We start from the raw sequence: 13,019 nt of genomic DNA, 5'->3' as shown, positions 1-13,019 counted from the left end.
GATGCGTTTGTCTTTTATAATTCGTTATTACTTCAGAAGTCGGTGATTTTAAAAGTGCAATTAGCTTTTTTTATTGTTTTTGTATTGGTTGTTAAATTTGACATTAATTTTTAAGGGAAATGGTTGGATTACCTACTACAACCCCATGAATCTAGATCACGTACCGTGTGGGCATCCAAGGCAGGGGGGTTGGAGGGAGGAGCACCTAAACTCCCAAATTCCGGTCAGGTAAAGACCTAACCTTGTAGGTTAGGTTAGGAAAAGTTATGTTGATCCTTTTATTATTATTAGCAGTATTCTAGGTCCGGATATGTGTAGGAGGTGGGGTGTGGACCCCAGAAGAGGTAAGGACCTAATGCCCTTGGTTACGTGTGGTTAGGGAAGGTTAGGTTAGGATGATTCCAGTCCCTGCCCTGCAATATTTTCATGCCTTTTACATTTTTTGGTGGTTGTTTCTGTTGACATGAATGAGCTATGTATTTTTTTTTATTGTTTATGTTGTGTTTATGTCTTTCCTATCGCTTCTACTTGTGTATCGCTCTCTTTTTCTCTGTAGGCCACACCTGCCTTCATTCAGAAATCGCGGTTTCCCACTGGAGTCTCCCAGTATTGCTGGGCATGGAGGGATTGTGATGCCTCCCGGTTACTCCGGTTTTCCTCATTCTTTTTGTTTCCCTTAGACTTAAATACAAAATTGTATAGGGACCCGGTCTGCAGAATTACTGTAAGAAATAATTTTGTAGTGGTTATAAAGAAAACTTTACTTTTACTTTATCTTCCCGCCACTGGCCAGTGGCATAAGGCTGATACAGTTCCTCTCCATCTGTCTCTATCTCGAGCCATTTCTCTCGCTACCTCTAAGTTTTGGATTTCATCCTTAAGATCCCTGACAATTATGTCTATCCACCTCGTTCTTGGTCTACCCAGCTGTCTTCTTCCTATTTGTACTGCTCTCAGTGCTCTCCTGGGGTCTCTATTCCCATCCATCCTCTCAACATGTCCAAACCATTTCAGCCTTCCCCTCTTCAACCTGGTACTGACTGGCCTTTGCCTCAATCTCACCCTGATGTCTTCATTTCTAACATAATCATCCCATTTAATGCCAAGTATCCTTCTCAGCAGCTTCATCTCAAAAGCATCCATCCTTTTCTCCTCTGTTCTGGTCAGTGCCCAGGTGGACGAGCCATACATCAGGACTGGTAGTACTACTACATTGAATATTCTCATCTTAGTTCTCAAGCTGATTTCATGCCTTTACCAAACGTTTTTTCTCAGAACCTCTTAACGACTGTGCTAATATACATTAGCACAGTTGTTTAGATTAAATTAAATTATTTCAATCGGCAATATATCTATATATGTTATATATATATATATATATATAATATATATAGATATATATTATTATTATGTATATATCTATATATATATATATATATATATATATATATATCTATATATATATATATAATATATATATTTTATATATTTTATATATATATATATATATATATATATATATTATATATATATATATATATATATATATATATATATATAAATATATGTATATATATATCGATATATATATATATTAATATTCTATATTTATAATTATAAATATATCATATATACTTTAGATTATATATATATATTATATACCATTTTTTGGGGCCGATTTGAAACAATTTAATTTAATTTAATTAAAAGATTTTCAGGACTACATATACAAAGAAGAAATACTGGAAGATTCGAGAGAAGTACGGTCAAATCCAAACCTTAATTGATAGTATATTAAAATTGTAAGCAGCCTATGTGCGTGTGTTTTTTTTATACTTAGTTTGGGCAACCCTTTACTCGGATGTAATCCAGTACCCGTGCATATAGCTAAAACGACAGTCTAAAGTATGAAACTTTTCGTTTTCGTTTTGGATGGAAAACAATGAACAGTTATTGCCACGAGCTGTGACTTAAGAAGTTCCTGAAGTGAGAGCCAGAGGAATCCATTTGTTACAACATCTAAATTTGTTTAAGGTATATCAAAATCTTTCCGGAATGTGAATGCACTGGAGTTATATGCTTCAGGTATTAAGAGTATTTCATTTATTTACGACATAGTTATTCAGGTGAACTAATAGCATGAAGTTCAAACGGGCAGTATAATTGAAATCGTAACATGTTTGCAATGGTTTTCTTTTGCAGTGAGCAGCTCTCTAAAATACTGTCATCTAATCTGATAAAAAAAGGTCTTAATGAATATTTAAGTATTTTACTGAACACATTTTATAAAGTTTTAGATAACTGTATAACTTATAATGAATATTTTTTTGTCTCCTTTCCCCCAGTTGTCTGGTGATTTAATTGTATATTAATCAATACGCTCACTAGGCAAGTATTACTAGCTAAAGAGAACTAGGCAAGTATTACTAGCTAAGGAGAACTAATTATACATAAAAATCAGCAGGAGTCTCAAATACCTGAACGTATTAAATAGGGTTTTATGAAAGTACGATCGTTCGGGAGTCAGTCTATAAATGATTGATGGAAGAGAATTAATATCGGCAGTTTACACAATTTTGCCATAACTGGTCGTATCTTACTGGTATATGGGTAAGGAAATATTGTAAGACTCGATACAAGAACTATCAGAATACAGACAACAAACTAGACATCACCAAAAATCTAGATTCTAGAACATACACATAAAAGAACGTATATTATGGAGTTTTTCACTACCAAGTGTTAAGGCAAACTTCTCGCATGTATGCATCGCACGGCGAACTAAACTTAGATATCTGAAGAGAGAGAGAGAGAGAGAGAGAGAGAGAGAGAGAGAGAGAGAGAGATATGAAAATGATCGAAGGAATAAAAAAGTAATGAAAATTGGTCACTGGATAAAACAGCCAGAAACCAGTATAACGCCTTGATTATAAAAACCAAGAAAACATATTAAAATAATATGTTTAGTGAAGAAAATATCCTCAAAAACTCCACAACAATTTAGCCGGAATATTGGGACTCAAGAAAGAAAAAGTTCTACCTGATGTAACTGGTGGCCACAAAAACCTGGCCGATAACTGTGAATTACTTTGATGAAAAAATTGAAAGATCTGTCATAGTTTAAAAAAGGAGATCCCTCCTTTCCAAGAGATCACAATGAGAAACAGCAAATTCAGTAAGTTTCACGAACTGAACATGAGAAAAGTAAAAAAAAAAAAAAAAAAAAAATAAATAAATAAATAAATAAAATACTATGTAAATGATTCGTTTCCCATAAGTTATTTAAAAGAGGCAAGAAATTTTGATCAGTTACGGGAGCTATCTATATTTAGATATTGTCAAAAATAGTGAAAAGCTTGCTTGTATAAAGCCGGCCCACAAAGGTAAATATTTTAAAGATAATCTAAGCTTCTATAGGCTAATATCGAACCTATCGTACTCATCAGAACTTATAGAAACGATAGTTCACTAACAAACGTAGAAACACTTGAAACAACTCAACATTATACCTGATGATCAGTGATGCGCTAAAATTTGTGGCAAATGGCAAAGGTGTTGAATATATCACGATATGCGGATCGTTCGAATTTAGAATATTTTGAGTAAATCACTTGAAGCTCCCTGGCGAAGTTGTTTCTCCATTTCTTATCACTCGAGGGACGTTTTGCTTTTTCTTTCATGAGTTTTATTTCCTATGGCAGAGAGCAATATTTTACCGAGCCTTGTCCAACTGTTTCTCTCTTGCATGAATAGCTATAATGACTGATATTTAGAATATATCATATCTGTTAAATAATCAAACTTTATCGTAACACCAAAGGTTATATGTTTTCGTTCATTTGTATTGGTAAAAATGAGCACCAATCAGTCAATTTTATTTTTTCATTGTCTACATAGCTCTCTTGCAGCTCTTAACTTTTACGGTGAAACTGAAAACTTTTTACCATTTCTCATAGGAAAAAAAAATATTCACGAATCCTTTTATATAAAAACAGAGGAACTTTGTCTCAATTTTCTGGATTGTTTTTGCATAGGGGTGTCTTATTACATGATTTAATGTATGGCACCGGGCAGGGCGACTCTAAGTCAAGATCATTGGTACATGACTTACTGGCGTGTTGCACAAAGAGTATTAACACTATATTCTTTCACAATATATAATTATGTCATACTATGTGAATAGTGATGCCATCTGGACAGGTAAATGAAAGCACTTTGATACCTATTAACGTCGAAGGTATCAATACGCAGAAATTTCCTGTTATATATTACAGGAAATGGATAACTATCTAAATGGAGTTGAAGTCTAAGGTCTTCAACTGTCTGAAAAACCTGAAGTTCTCTGAATTATTTTCACCTCATACATAATGTAATGTGTGTGTGTGTGTGTGTGTGTGTGTGTGTGTATGTGTGTGTACACAATTATTAAGTCCCAAATATCATTTGATGTCGAATTCACCATGACTTGGGAATAGCCTACATCCAAGAGGAACTATAGCTGATAAGGGCTTCTGCAGGTAGATGGGTGGTCAGAGTCACTTGCCTACTGTCGTTAGCCTCCAATTCCTCTTGCTATCGAATTCACTTGGCCTCTAGAAAAAATCACACCTTAACAAAATAATGTTTATGGGGACTGCCTTTTTGGTTGGAACTTGGGGTGACAGTGATAAACGTTGCTCTTTTGAGGACTCCGAAAACATTTCTCTGTATTATTGAGTTTGTTTGTTTGTATGGTGTTTTTACGTTACATGGAACCAGTGGTTATTCAGCAACGGGGCCAACGGCTTTACGTGATTCCGAACCACGTCGAGAGTGAACTTCTATCACCAGAAATACACATCTCTAACACCTCAATGGAATGCCCGAGAATCGAACTTGGTATTATTGAGCAGCATGAACCTATGCAATTTGGGATTGATAATTGCCGCCCTGCTACTTGAATTGGATTTAGAAACTTCATAAACACCATCATATCTGTTTTCTTTATGTTTACACATTGTATTTTTCCTTCTCAGTGATGAGTGATGCCCGGATGGTACTCCTTTTGATACTTTGTCCCGGTTGCAAATGCTACGTATTCTTTTCTTTCACTTTTTCCATGAATACTTCTTTTTTACGTTTAGTAAATGATTTCTTCATGTGTTGCTGCAGACATAACGAATTTCATATTTGAACATTCCCCCAGTTCGATGAGGGATTTTATTTTTTTACATGTTTTCCCGTTATGCTTCTCGATTCTTAATCCTTGTTTAATATTATTTTTTCTGAAGCCAAAAAGAAACTGTTCTCAACAGGAAGGATCTCATAAAAAACTGGTGTTAAAAGGATGCCATTCAAATACTTTTTCTGATTCAGATATTATTTGATGAACCGGAAACGCAATCCTTCAAGGCAAACTTATCCCTTTCGTTTCTGGGAATAGTGACGCCATAAAGCTACTTGTCTGATTCATTGTTATGTTTCGGGTTTTGCTAATTATGAAGGATTGGAATTGCTTGTAAGCCCATTGAAAGAAAACCGAGTCTCTCTCACTTTCTCTCTTTCTCTTCTTTGTAAAATTTCATTATGATAAAAAATGATGTTTTACGGCATCATATCAACTGTTCATGAGAGAGAGAGAGAGAGAGAGAGAGAGAGAGAGAGAGAGAGAGAGAGAGAGAGAGAGAGAGAGAGAGAACAAGAACTGAAATTTTAGACATACGCAATTTGAAACGAATTTTCATGAATTATAAATATAAGAAAATACAAGCATATTTGCATGAATTATTTAAACATTTAGTAAATATTTTTTTAAAATATGATCTGCATCGTGAAGTGTTTAATATAGCCATTAAACTAGCGTTACACCTTTTGGAAATGTTACACGTTTCTATTTTTCTGTGAGCTCTCTCAGCCAATCAGGAGTCGTTTTCACTTCAGTTTAAAGGAAGTTGTGTGGACTCTCGTGATTGGTCGGAAGCTATTCAGGTTTTCAGTTGGACGGCCGAAAGAACTGAAGCCCGCCGCCAGTGTTTGTTCATGTCCTTAAAATGTTGTGACTGCGAGTATTTGAGATATTGGCAGCCATGGAATAGACTTTTGTGGTCACTAATAAGTTTTTTACGAGAAACTTCGACGAGTCATAGTTGTTCCTTTCGAGGACTCTGTGCTAAGGATATTTTTTCGTCGATGAAGTGTGTTAATGCAATGCCGTGAAGCAAGTCTTTTAAATACGCCTCACTCTACTCCCAGATTCATGCATGAGGAAACTGGAATAAGAGATTCGACTACCAAGATCCTGTAAGGTAAGGGGTGATCCCAGATAGGCCACTTAGAATAGTAGACATTATATAACTATGCTGTGGTGCCCCTGGATAGGAGGAAGAGCTATAGCATAGATAATTTTGCAGAAAAAAAAAATAGTTGTTTGTTGGAATGCTTTTAGATGTCTTAAAATTCTATTACTTGATACACAGACTGCTGAAGGTTTTTCCCGAAAGCTCAGAATACTAGGTGCATGCTGTTTGGGTACCTCATAAAGTTTACCTTGTTGCTTACGAGAAGTGTGTTTTTACCTGAATGAGAAAAGTGGGTTATAATAATGGTACAGAAATGACAGACTGGGTAGGATGTCGAACCCTATGAAACCTCTTGGTGCCTGCCTTAGTGTTGGTGTAACAACAGCGTGTCATAGTGTGGTTGCAGACGTATCCTGTAGAATAATGACTGTTTTTATCTGGTCGAGATGAGATGTTGATCAGATTTAACCATGCTCTAGGTGGTGGCCCGAAATGAATAAGGGTACTTAGCCAAAAACAACTAAGAAAACGAAGCTTGTATATTTCCTTTGCCAAAATAATCGTGGAATGTTTAGATGATTTTGGCGTTTTATCAGGATTGTTTTTGCAGTTTACAGGTTAATTGAAGTCTGTGATATAATTGTTTGAGAACTGGTATTCACTAAGACTCCATCCAGCAGTTTTGCACAGAGGTACCAAAGGCTTCATTAAGAAGGAGCGAAGTAAACCCATTCAGCAAATGAGGATTTTGTTTAGAATATTAAAGGATAAGTTCAGTTACTGAGTCTAAATGGTTTCAGGGCGGATAGCAGACAACACCACAGGCTCCACCTTTGACCCCAAGCTAACCTCTGGCATAGTCTTGGTGAGACTGGACTCCGTAAAAGGGTAGTGTAGTCAGTGCACCTCATGCGGTGCAATGTAGGTGCTACTAAAGGTTCTTTTGCGCGTCCATAATGCCACTACTGCAACCCCTGTCATTTATTTTACTATACCTCCATTCATATTCTCTTTCTTCCATCAGCTACCCACCCTCTCCTAACAATTATTTATAGTGAAACTGGGAAGTTCTCCAGTTACACCTTTCAAAACTACCTACGCTTAATTTCCTTTCCAGTGCTGAATGACCTCATAGGTCTCAGTATATAGCCCTTGCCCTAAGCTCTATATTTTATTCCATACATTATATTAGGGGATCTGGGAGGCTATAAATGGTTTTAGGTTAGAAAAAGAGCCGACCAGCATATTTAGCTAACTACAGCCTGCAACTCTTGTGATAAATAATAGTAAAAATAATAGTCTTCCTTTCAAGTTATATTGTATTTGAATGTTCATATTTTTTTAAAGATATGTGAAGAAATCCAACGTCTTTTCATTGTTAGAAGGGAAGTTGTCATTGTTTGACCTTGAATATTTCCATGCGAGGCGCATGGAAATATATATATATTTTTTTCAATATTCGAGGGAGTATCTGCCAAACCGACTATCCTTTAAGGAATGGACAATTCTAATTGCACAAGTGTCTGCACCTGAGGAGAGCACATTGTGACCATTCTCATGACCGCACAGCCAGAGCAAGTGATACAAATAGTAAAAAAATTTCTATCCATCGTATTTCTTATCTTACCCTTTTACTTGAAAGGCTTTGCAAGCGGTTTGTCTGTATAGGTAAACAACCTGTGGATAATCCATCCACTCTTTATCTAATCCCCGATTTATCAGGGCCTTTGTTAGGTGCGATTGTTCCTTGTTTGAGCGAGAGAGAACCGACCATCTTTGAAGCAAACATCCTTGGTCATCGGCCACTTAACAAAGATGGTAATGAATACATGATGGAATGTCGGTGGATGTCTACTCATTAGTTGCCGTCGGCACTTGAGAATTGCACTTGTAAGACATAAGTAATGAAAACCGTAAAAAAAAAAAAAAAAAAAAAAAAAAAAAAAAAGTTATCGAACTAAACAAGAAAGCTCTTAACTGTAACTCAAAAATAAACTGGGGTCCCTGGTTGAACAGTACTCATCTAAGGCAAATAAGCATGAATAATGAGAGAGAGAGAGAGAGAGAGAGAGAGAGAGAGAGAGAGAGAGAGAGAGAGAGAGCGACTATAATTTCCCATGTCAAGCATTATGTAATTCCCGATACGATATAGATTTCCTAAATTTCCACGGTATGGTGTTACTAGTCAAGGTATAAGCAATGTGGAAATAGTGGTGTACTGAAGCCTTTGTGGAGCCTAGATGTACTTAATAGCCAACTTGGCGGCTGCTTTTCCTCTGCAGAAAAGGGATGAGTGGGTGCATATGTTTGGTTCAGTGACAATTTGAGAGAAAACGGCGGGGGAAAGAACGGTTGAGAGTGACGGAGTCATGACATTTGTTTGACAGAGGGTTCGGGGTGAAATTTTTAATACAATATTTTGGAGGTGTGTGTTCCAGACACTTAGTACTCAAGTAATGGGATCCACTTGTTTTCCAGACCCTCTTACCAAGACAAATGAAATTTCACTTTACAGACAATGGTTGGGTGAATAAAAATTTCATTATTGATATTAATAAAGAAAATTGTCTGAAATGTCTCATGAACTATGTAATATTTTTAACCCATAAAAGCTTCTCCATACCGGGTGCAGTAGTTTGCATAACTATTATTCAAGTTTTTTTTTTTTATATCAGCTTCACGTGTTTTCCTTGACTTATAGAAGTAGCTTTGTTTTTACTTGAAATTCTTACTTAAGGAAGGCTCTGATTCAACGGTTTAATGTGGACTGGCTGCGCATATTATTTAATTTAAGTGATATAATCAAATAGTGGAAATTAACCTGGTTTAAAATTCACTTTTACTTGTGGTAAATTGTCTCCAGCTCTTTATATCTTTGGAAAGAGCCTTAGAAAAACTCAGCGAGTTATGCTTGCATAGAAAGTGGAAATGCAGTAATGGGTATTTTTAATTATATTTGACAACAGTTTCGGTAAATCTAAATAATAACTCCGCGTTCGGTATTTCTTTGGAAATTACAGTTTTCTATAGTATTCGGGTTGCTTATTAAGAATTTACCGTTATTTTTGGGCAGTCGGCTGTAATTAACCCCCAGGGGCCAGGACTAAACACGCCGAAATACACTAGACACCCCAATCTCTAGTGGATGTCGTATTTGCAGTTAGTTCCTTGCAGTCCGTGCGGAGTTATTCTTTAGAATTACCACAGTTTCACACAAATATTTTATACAAATACCTTTTGAGCACCATCTTAGTTACAGCAGATTTCTATACTTTCACTAGAGGGTCAGTATGATTTCATGATGAAGTGGTATAAAGTCTTCAGGATTTTTTCCTTTATTTGAATTGTTCAGTATAATTTTGTGGACTCTGCAGGACATCGATTTTAAATGAAAATGTCGCCTGTTCTCACATATCCTCGACATTGAGCATTGTGCATTAATTTTTCCTTTCAGTTAATCAACCACTAAAAAAAATTTCTCTGTTGTTTTCTCCTCAGAATCTCCATTATAAGATATATAATATTCTTAACCTTTTGCAATAGCAACCTTCCAAGAACTTTAGTCTGTCGGTTACCAGTTCATGGATTGGGGAGGACCATTTTTTGAGTGTTTATTCTGCTTCTGCCATGAAACTGAAAACTCTTCAATAGTACTTCCAGGTGAGGTGTTTATTTTTATATATTGCGCTAGGATTCTGAGTAGAATTCGATGAAAAGTTTCCCCTAATGGTCGTTAATAGTTTTCGCGATTGCAGCAAAAGATGTTGAAACCTTTTAAAGAATGAACACGACTGGCTACTTCAATAGTTTTCTAGGCATTTAATACACTTTCTCTTGCCTTTACAGATAATTTCTGCCGCTCCTCGTAGGATACAAGGGATGCCTCGGAGAATTCTCGACCTAAAATAAATGTCAAATGCCAGTCCCGTCAGGTCATCTAAACATTCACGTCACGTTATGTCAACATGTCAGTATCGTGGCTAAGGCGTATTTTCAACTTAGTGTGTCCTTAAGACTAGGGAGCAGGTGCAGTATTTGGGCAACGGTGATAATGTGCTCTCGAGTTTAAACTATTTTCACCTTGACTTCCTAATTGTGGAGTTATTAATGGATTTCATGAGTATTTTTACAAAATTTTACTGTCCCAACTCAGATAAGCGTAGTCAGGTTGCTTCCATTTTCGATTGTCAGCCTTTAACCCCCTACTGCGTTGTTCAACATTTCTCAGTTTATAAGACTAAGTCCAGCAGGCTTAAAGTAGTTGGGTTTTACTATTGATTTGAAAATTAGTTTCGCCACTGATTAACAAAGTTCATCAGCAAACCCATGCAATTTCAGCGTTGATAGTATATACATTCCCTCCCACCCCCTCTCTCTCTCTCTCTCTCTCTCTCTCTCTCTCTCTCTCTCTCTCTCTCTCTCTCTCTCTCTCTCAAGTGAGCTTCTAACACTTATGTCACCCCCAAACATCGTTCTTAGCATTACTTCCTTTGACCGTATTTATTTTTACCCTTCTATTGTCACAAGTTCAGACCCATTAATAGTTTTCCGTTGTTCATCCGTTTTCAGTTTTATATCGTTCGGCCCTTTTAATGAGTTATCCAATTGAAAGGTACAGTTTATTATTTTTAATAGATTAATCGTCACATCTGTTTTTGGATCATATCTTCGATCTCATTTTGACTACCTTTAATTCACGTTTAATTTTTGTGTGGACTTATTCATATGTATATTGTGAAATGCTCATAACACTAAAGGTAAACACGTGAATGTGAAGTGTTCAGTAAGTGAGCTAAGCCTTGATCATTCAGGTTCTAAATTCAGATAACACAGGTACTGAGGATCATTAATGATTTATGGCGAGGGGCCAAGAACATTGCCACAAGAAAATGAGAAACAGTCTATTGCTACATTGTGACTCTGCTTGATTTCTTGGTTGTGAGGGCCTTAGCTTACTTTAGGACTACTGGTGATAGAATAGTAGTGTCAGTTTTGGAGGTTTCATTTAGACAGAGATTTAAATAGATTCTCAGTTTTTATTTTGCAGGGGCACTTAACGTCTGAGAGGGTATGAATTTGAAATTAAATAAATTCTCCGTTTTTATTTTGCAAGGGCGCTTAACGTCTGAGAGGGTATGAATTTTAGGAATAAGAGTTAATTTTGGTAACCCATTTTTCCAGTTCATGATAGTTTTGCACTTTGACTTTAACTGTAAGATATGCATTTATTAAGTAGTCGTGGTATGTTTACATACGTATCCTAACTAAATGTAAAGAAGTATTGGTATTTCAAGCAACCTGAGAGGACAGGTTGGCGATAATATTTATCGTTATTAAATGTCGGTTAACTTTCTCCTTTCTGATCAAACAAGAGAGGCATGTTGCGCTGTACAGGATATGAAGATATAATTCACGGAGATGTTTGGAGCAGCCTACGTTGCGTTCCACTTCCTGGCCGATGGGGAAAGGAAAAACAATTTTGTAATTAGTTCCGATAACGCAGAATAGTTAGAGGAAGAAAAAATTAATCTCCTTATCAAGTGGAAACTGAACCAGATCTTCTATCATGACAGGTTAAATGTTATGTTATGGTAATGAGTACAAACCACATTTTATTTATTCTAGTTCAGAACTGCCGTCATGCCAATATTTGCCACAGAGAATATAAGCAAGTTGAATGTGAAGGCAGTTGAACGTGTGTGAGAAAATTAAACCAGATACATTATTTATTGCCTAGTCATCGGAGGCATCAAGGTTAGTTTTCCTTCCCATGTGTTCAGATGTAAGTTCTGGGTATTAAATCCAGTGTGAATAGATTTTCCGTGAGAATAGGGAGTGGTGTGTGTGTGTGTGCGGTAGGGGTAGCTGAGGGGGTTGGTCATCGGCCAGCAATCTTGGGAATCTATAATTTCTCATTTCCCTTTTGCCGAAAATATTCTTTAGCGAATTACTCGGAGAAAGTAAATGCAGAGCTTTTAAAATTTTTATTTTTTTCTCTCTGTACATATCTTTTCTACAGATAGCATAATTTCTCTCTCTCTCTCTCTCTCTCTCTCTCTCTCTCTCTCTCTCCTCTCTCTCTCTCTCACACACACAAAATAATGATTACGTGCTAAATGACTAAATGTACGTATAGTCATCAATGCAAAAATGAAGTTAATCTCTCTCTCTCTCTCTCTCTCTCTCTCTCTCTCTCTCTCTCTCTCTCTCTCTCTCTCTCACACACACATAATGATTACATGCAAAATGACTAAATGTACGTATAGTCATAAATTCAAGAATGAGACTTATTTATTTTTACATTTTCAGTTTGCTATCCTCGACCAAGAGCCATCCTATCCCTTGAAGAATATACGGTTTGAAGTTCACGTTACTGAACAAATGATGGAACAAAAAGATCATCATATTTAGGTAAAATTCTCATACATGTCTTGATTCCTATTGTTGATATTGTCGTATTTATATATTTGATAGTTATTTTTAGCATTCCTTTAACCTCTTAACTTATGACGCCTTCGAACGATATAATACATTTATGGTTTTAGGCGATTAACATTTCATACTCGACACAGTATCAATATGACTCATAGTTGAAGAGGAACTCCATCGCCTTTCCTTCTCTGTAGCAGTATAATTTGACTACAAAAATTAGTTTAGTCTTAAAAAAAACGTTGAAAACTTTGCCCATTCATGTCGACATAAATTGAGGAACTTCAAAATCGACCGCTACTGCTTTAAAGG

The 13,019-nt window shown here is 36.1% G+C and overlaps 1 long non-coding RNA gene across 3 annotated transcripts; it reads left to right on the top strand.

Moving 5' to 3' along the window:
- The first annotated feature begins 5,963 nt into the window (after positions 1–5,963).
- On the top strand, positions 5,964–12,692 carry LOC135196056 (uncharacterized). Of its 3 annotated transcripts, none has more exons than XR_010310308.1 (5): positions 5,964–6,284; positions 9,822–9,938; positions 10,125–10,245; positions 11,904–12,032; positions 12,588–12,691. It is a non-coding gene; the product is annotated as an uncharacterized LOC135196056 (long non-coding RNA). The 3 variants fall into 3 exon arrangements; XR_010310307.1 differs by having other exon boundaries at positions 9,777–9,938; XR_010310309.1 differs by lacking the exon at positions 11,904–12,032 and having other exon boundaries at positions 9,777–9,938; positions 12,588–12,692.
- The last annotated feature ends 327 nt before the right edge of the window (positions 12,693–13,019 follow it).

The sequence above is a fragment of the Macrobrachium nipponense genome, chromosome 17 (genome assembly GCF_015104395.2).
Source record: "Macrobrachium nipponense isolate FS-2020 chromosome 17, ASM1510439v2, whole genome shotgun sequence".
NCBI lineage: Eukaryota > Metazoa > Arthropoda > Malacostraca > Decapoda > Palaemonidae > Macrobrachium > Macrobrachium nipponense.
This window is presented reverse-complemented; position numbering and strand designations above follow the sequence as displayed.